Source organism: Quercus robur, chromosome 10 (assembly GCF_932294415.1).
Source record: "Quercus robur chromosome 10, dhQueRobu3.1, whole genome shotgun sequence".
NCBI classification, from domain to species: domain Eukaryota; kingdom Viridiplantae; phylum Streptophyta; class Magnoliopsida; order Fagales; family Fagaceae; genus Quercus; species Quercus robur.
In genome coordinates, this window is record NC_065543.1 from 38,733,615 (window position 1) to 38,741,371 (window position 7,757).

Below are 7,757 nucleotides of genomic sequence, written 5' to 3' on the forward strand. Positions count from 1 at the left end.
GGCCCCACCCCACTTCATTGCCACCCCTTCCATTTTTCATTCCTATAAACCATTAAAGTCTCATTTTTTCTTTCCTTATTAACCCATAATCCACAATAGTTAAAGTACATATGCATGGATGGTATTAATTGCGATTATGAATTGTAGTAGTCTGATTTGGTTGGGGGGCCATTAATTATATTTGTATTGTTTGGAAGGAGGGGAGTGAAAGAGAAAGCAGAGGAGAGAAACAAGGATTGGGAATTGGTTGTGGAGGTCTGATTCTATCATTGAAAATCATATTTCTTTTTGCTTCTATCTGCTGTATTCTAATGTGTGGTGTTGTGTTATGCATGGCCTTTTTTTTTTTTTTTTTTTTTAAATGCTAATTTGATTGTGTGAATAGTACTTTCAGATTGCATCATTTGCGTTGAATCCATTACTTATGAACCTCTTCGTAGCTCTTGTGAATTCAACAAGCTTGTAGACACACTATTAGTTATATACCTATTATATATTTTATTATAATTTTAAAATTATTAATTAATTATTTGTGACATCATCCAACCTTGGTTGAATAAAAAAATTGGGAACTAGTCTCTTTTCCAGTTCTTTGTCTAATATAATTGTTAAATCATGGCTAGCTAATCCAAAACTACAAACCAGTGTGCCAACCTCCACTTATGATCTTGTAGCTACATTCCAATAAGGACCCTCTCAGCCATTATAGGATAATAATGTGCACAAGGCTCACCCAAGGTTTTAAAAAATAAAACATTTCAATCAACCTAACCATGTTTATATCAAATTCAAACAATTTTAGACGTGTAGCTAACAATGCAAACACCTTAAGCATGTTAACAGCATGTTATTCATACCTGAAGCACGTTTTTAGCATACTTCTAAAAGCTGGAAACAAATCAAACAACAACCCAAACTTTTAACTCCTAAAATATGGGTTTTTAGGTGAGCCTACGCACACATGTCCAATCTATGTACATAAGCTCCTCAATATGCGTATGTATGGACAAGCCTAAGTACGCGCTTTGGGGAAGAAACCATAAATTTAATCTAAGGGTTTGTTTGTGATTCATTTATTTTACTGAAATTGAAAACTTTTTACTGAAAGTATTATACATAAAGATGAAAGTTAGTTGCAATAGTAAAGTGGGACCCATAAATAGTACCAAAAAATATAATGGGGTCTATGAATAGTAACAAAAATAAGCTGAATAGTAAAATAAATTAACTTTTTAATTTGGAGCCAAACGTACACTAAGTTAACCTAAACATGTTCCTAACCTAAGAAAATCTAAGGCAAGAAAGCAATTAATCTCCAGAGTAAAATAACTAAATAAAAAGTCATAAAGAAACGAGCTTACCTCGAAATGAGAACCAAAGGTCCAAAGCTTTCAATTTGATCGTTTTCCTCAGTTAATTTGCGCATATATTATATCACACATAAAGAAACCAATAATGTTTAAAACTAAAGGACAATGATTTGGAAGAGGCTTTGGCCAAGCAAGAACTAAGAACTCAAAGGAATTTAAATTAAACTCTGTGAGAGTCCCTTTTTGGACAGTGTCTAGGCCCAAGCTGAAGCGAGGACCCCGGGCCATCTATGGGCTGTTTACAAACCAAGTGGTGCACAGAACAAGAATCCTACAATACGTACATACTAGCAAGCAAGAATATATGTATTGAACAGCAAGAAAAACAACAAAGGAAAACAATGTAATAAAGAAACACACGAAATAACTATTAAGGATCCTTAAATCAGTATGAAATATTTCATTATTTTTCTTAATTGTGGATTACAATGTGCTCACTAAGACGTGTTAACAAGATTCAAATAAGCTCAAAAATTACAGACTTAGATGGCTATCTAAATCTCTAAGACTTGTAAAATTTGAATCCCTTTGAATCCAAGTATGTTCTATAGTGGCTATTTTTGGGATACCGAGCGATATTTCCCTACTTTCTTTAAATTTTTGACAAAGTTTTCTCAATGATTCTGTTGTGATTTACTCTTACTGAATGCCCATTCAACGTTGGTTGCTTCCCTTTTTATAGTGTCACTCTAGAGCTCCAGGGTACCGCTGATTCCTCTTTTTTACTCCCCTAGGTACCAGAGCCCGTGCTGTGCCAGTCACTCAAAGGGCTGGTCCTTTCCTTATTTCTCATAATTTTATCCCTTTGGTGCTGTCTCCCTAAAAGTCTCTTACTAACTTTCCATTCTGAGGTGTTCTTAGGGAGCTGGCCTCAACTTTTTGGCTTTTTCACCTTTTTAGACTTAGCTTTTGGTTGTCCTTCTTCTTGTCATTTTTCCCAAGTGAGCAAAATCCATTCTTGCTGGGTTGAAGGTTTTCCTAGCCACTTCCCTACTTGTTCATGAATGGTTACTCCAAGCCTTCTGATTCCCCGTTGCGTCACTGGGTGCTTGAGAAGGACACATCTGTCCTTTGTTCCTTGTGTTTTTTTGGTACTCCCTTTGAGCTGTCTCAATCCCACCTCAGCTGTGTTGCACGTCCCGAGGATCTCGAGCCCTTGGCAGCCTTTGGGGATCCCGGCCCAGTTCTTTCCATTGGACTTTCTTTAATCCTCTGATCTTGGTAGGCTGGGCCTTTTCTTTCTTCCCTTTGTTTCATGGCCCCTAAGGCCTGTCCTTTCATGAATTTTGGGCTTCAAATCTTTTGGTGAACCATCATTTTCCCTTGTGGCGAGCTCAACCCTTTTAATATTACTTTCTATGGGGTTGGCCCATTGTGCCATTTTTTGGGCCTTGGTGTTATGATTTTTTAGACCTCAACAAACTCCCTCTTTTATTTAGGAGGAATCGCTTTGGTAGCAATTATAATGTGTATTTTTGAGGACATTTGCTTCTCTTCGTTGAAGGGGGTGAGTGGGGATTTTTATAGCTAAAAATCTAAGTTCAAAGTCTTCTCCAACGATGTAGGATCAGTCTTGCAACTGATTGTCGAGTAGAAATTTCCATAAGCAACATATGTATGGATGGACCAATTCTACGTACGACTGTATGTAGCTCTTTTGTGTCTTGCTTGATCAAACCCTCTCAGTAATGATTCCCTCATGTATTATCATTGGTGAACGGGACTAAACTCATTGTGTGAGATACAAAATGAGATGTCTAGAAGCATGAGCGGAGTAGGACTAAACTCATTGTATGAGATACAAAATGAGATGTCTAGAAGCATGAGCGGAGCCAAGGAGGGGGAGGGAGGGGGGGGGGGTGGGGGGGAATGCAATTGCATGTCTTTTCACATTTCCTTATGTATTATATGTCAAATTTTATTGAAAAAAAAATTGAAGAAGAAAAATATCATTGAAGAGAAAAAAAAAAAAAAAAAAAACAAAAGCGAAATAAAAATTGTAACCCTCCAAATTAAAGTGTAAAGAGCTCAAATTATTTATGACTTATTCATATATAACAAACAAACAAAATATAATTGATATTTAACTATGTTTTATCCTTTTATCTTTTTATGTATTTCTATCATTGAAATAATGTTAGTATTCACAGGAGTTGTGCACACGACACACTTGCTCATTCAAAGACATGTGTATATATTATTTTAGGTAAAATACTATTTTTGTCCCTAAACTTTACTAAAGGTTTGTTTTTCGTCCATAAACTTTAAAAAGTTCTTTTTTCATTCCTAAACTTTGTAAAGAGTTTTTTGAATAGTAGAGAGACAAAAATAAGGATGAAAAAAGAAAATTTTCAATAGTTTAGGGACGAGAAACAAACTTTTAGTAAAGTTTAAGGATATAAATAAAACATTTTCAATAGTTTAGGGACGAAATATAAACTTTTCAATACTTTAGGGATGAAAAATGAACTTTTTAAAGTTTAGGGATGAAAAACATACTTTTAGTAAAGTTTAGAGACTAAAATGATATTTTATCCTATTATTTATACATAACTTTTGCACCCTTTAAAATCAAATCTTGGCTCCATTATTAGTTTATTACCTACAAACAATGCATTTTCTTTTTGATTTGACAATTGGGTTCCTTGTGGTCATAATAATTCAAATTCTTTACAGTTTCATCTGATTAGTTATTCTAGAATGCTTCCTTAAGTTACTTGACTTAATTACTCTGTCAGAAAATTTGGATTTTCACTTATTTATCCTTCATATTGACTTAGTCATATTCAATAAAAAGAAAAAGAAAAAAAGAAGGAGATGTTCCAGAGATTCTTTATTTCTTTGAATATATATATATATATATATATATAGGGAAATGCTAAAGAAAGTTTTGACATTACTTTCATGGGAAATGAAAAAAACTGTTAAACCATTAATTTATTTTTTTTCTTTTCCTATAAAAACTTTTTTTAATTGGATTCTTAACCAGTGCCCTATATATATGATCATGACTCATGACAGTAAACTTTAACCACCAATCATGACTTAGTCATCTTCCTAGTTTTAAACTTTACCCACCAATCCTGCATTATATATGGTTTAATTGAAGCTTTTCGTATCCTCTGCAGCTATTTCTTGTTCTGAACTTCAATTTATGAAAGGAACCCACTTAATTCATATTCAATTATCACTTAAAAAATGAAAAAAAAAAAAAAAAAACTCTAAAATTTAACTATTTTTGTCTAAGCATTTTTTTTAATTAATCAAGATTGGCACCTAATTACAGTCATAGCTCTTAATTTTTTTTGTACCACTAACGGACATGTTATATTATAATTACAGTCAGAAAATCCGATTGGTACCGACCCCCTCACCCACTTTTTCATAGGCTCCCAAGTCCCAACTAGTACTTATTACTAATTTACTATGCAGTGGATCTCAGATTTATTAGAGCAAGCATGGGTGGTGCCAAAAATTGCTAATTTGAAATTACAAAAAGTTACTTTATTTATTTTACTATTTCACTTTATAAAACATCAAATATTGGTAGTTTTATTATAACATTTAACACAATAAAATAATATAAACAACATAATAAAATAAGGACAAAGGCTACAACTAGTTTGTAGCTAAAACTATAACCTTACTGAATATCTTTTTATTGAAGGTGAATTTTGACAAATCTACTATTGAATTACATTTTTTTTCTTATATCCTCCATACTTGTAAAATTTCTAAAAAAATTAAATATCAATAGCTATATTATTAATAAATTGTTTAAATTGTAAGTTTCTGTAGTTTAAATTTAAAATTATGCATAAACTATAATTTTATAGATAATATAGTAAATAATATTCAATTGGCACAAAATTTGACTTTTATATTAAGAGTATAAAGAACATGCAATCTAAGTATTAGATTTTTGAAATATATAGTAATGTTAATAATATTGAGTAAAATTGTAACTTTAGGTTACAACTAATTTTGTAATTGAACTTTATTTATAAAATAATTTTTTTTTGCTTTATTTTAGCATTCAACACAACACCAACAACAAAACACCACCACCACCACCACCACCACCACCACCGCTCAACAACCGACTCACAAAAGCCACAAAACCCAGCAACAAACTGACCCACATCGTCACCAATCTCAGCTAGAGAGAAACGGAGAAGCGAAAGAGAAAAAGAAAAAAAATAAAGAGAAAGAATGAAGAGAAAGTGAGTGGAACAAGAGAAACGGAGACTGGGCAGGGGAGATGCGAGTGGAGGAAGAGATAAAAGAAAAATAAAAGGGTGAGGGTGAGTGGAACAGAGTGATGAAACGGAAAAAGAGAAAGAAAAAGGAATAAGAAAACATTATTTAATTGAGGATCAAATAAAATAAGGCAGTGCACTGTGACTAATGTAGGTTCATTTTAGTTATCTTGGTTTTAAAAATAGCAATTTGGCAATTTGACACTACCAATGCTAATGTTCTAAACCTTTATTATAAAATAACAGATAGCGAGCGCAATGGTCGGCAGGAATTGAAGATGTTTTGCTTGGTTGCGAAATAAGTAAAAACTTTGAAACAATTTGCGGCTTAGAATTTGTTGTTAAAATTGATGTGAATTTAGCACTTCTTTTAATAATAAAAATTAGATTTCTTACAGGTTCCTCAAAAAAAAAAAAAAAAATTGATTCAAGTTTTACTTGCTAACTTGTTGTAACTTTAGTATTCGTTTGCCTCCAGTTTATTCAACAAACTTTTAGTTTTTAATTTTTATGTACAAGTTTTTTTAAAACTTAACTCTTTCTCACATTTTCAAAGTATAAGTACAGTTTAACACAATTTCAGTAAAAAACTAAATAAGTTAATACCAAATACATACTAAGTTACATTATTTAATAATATATTTTTTATATTATAGGTGTATTTTGATAAATTTACACTTTTTATTTTTTAATTTTTTTATATATTCATCATGCTTATAAAATTTCAAGATGATTAGAAATTAATAACTATCTTATTTATAAATTTTTTAAATTTCAAATTTTTTTTTTGGTTTTTTAAATTATACAAAACATAAGTTTTGAATCTAATAATAAATGAAATTTGACATAAACGGTATTGATTGTTGTAACATTTATAAAGAATTATATCAGATTTATCCCACGGATACTTCTCAATATATGAAACTACCAAATGGCGGTAGTTGGCTGCAACTCACTTTTTCTATTAGTTCCCTTTTGTTTTTTTTGTTTATTTTTTAATAAGTAATTAAAGAGAATCAGAATAGATGAAGACTTATAGTGGTCCATCCACATTTATGTCTCTGCTCTTATTTATTCGTAAATGTAAATAATCATATATAGTTATATACCCTTCTATACTATTTTAGCATTTCATGTATAACTTTCTTAATCTTTTCTTTTTTCTTCTAATATATTTTTCTTACTTACTCTTCAAGAGATTTAAAATGTAAAATCGAATTCTTCCTTTCAGTTAATTTGTATAACATCCTTATGTTTAGTTTTACAATCTCCTTTGCACTGCACAGGTTAACAGGTAGTACGCTAATTATTTAGTTTTCTTTGTCTTCTAATACAGGTTTCTGAATATGACTTAAATGTTTATTTATTTTTTATTAAAATGCAAATTGTATCTTCTAAGTTTAATTGAAATTCATTTCAGTTTTTTAACTTTACTTTTATTCAATTGAGTAATCTAAATTTCAAATTTATTCAATTTAAACATTCTGTCCAATTTCGCTAAAAATTTTCCATTAAAAAAAAATATTTTTGCTCACATGAAAAAAATTTATAAAATTAATAAAAATATGTTATAGATTTTTTATGTGAGGATTTTTTTTTTCATTAGGTAATTGCATACTTAACAACAATTTTTTTTTTTAATAACAAAATTGGACGAAAAACTTGAATTGAATAAGTTTAAAACTTAGAGGACTCAGGGTCCGTTTGGATATAACTTATTTTTGCTGAAACTGAAAACTGAAAATACTGTAGCAAAATAATTTTTAAATAGGTGAATAGTGCCGTGGGACCCGTGAACAATACGTAAATAATGCGTAAACAGTGCATGAACGGTGCTTTTTGTCCCCTGTATAGTGCTCACATGTGATGTTACAGTTCACAAGTTGAAGAAAAAAAAAAAAAAAAAAAAAAAAAAACAGATGGCAAAAAACGCAAACGTGGGTTTGGAAATGCAGATCCAAACCCACACTCAATTGAACAAAAGTAAAGTTAGAGAACTGAAATGAAATATCAATCAACCTTAAAGAGTGCAATTTGTATTTAATAATATCTCTTTAATGATTAACATCCATAATGTGCTTGATAGAATTCCTAAAAGAAGTATTGCTTCTTTACTTCTTTGTTTATA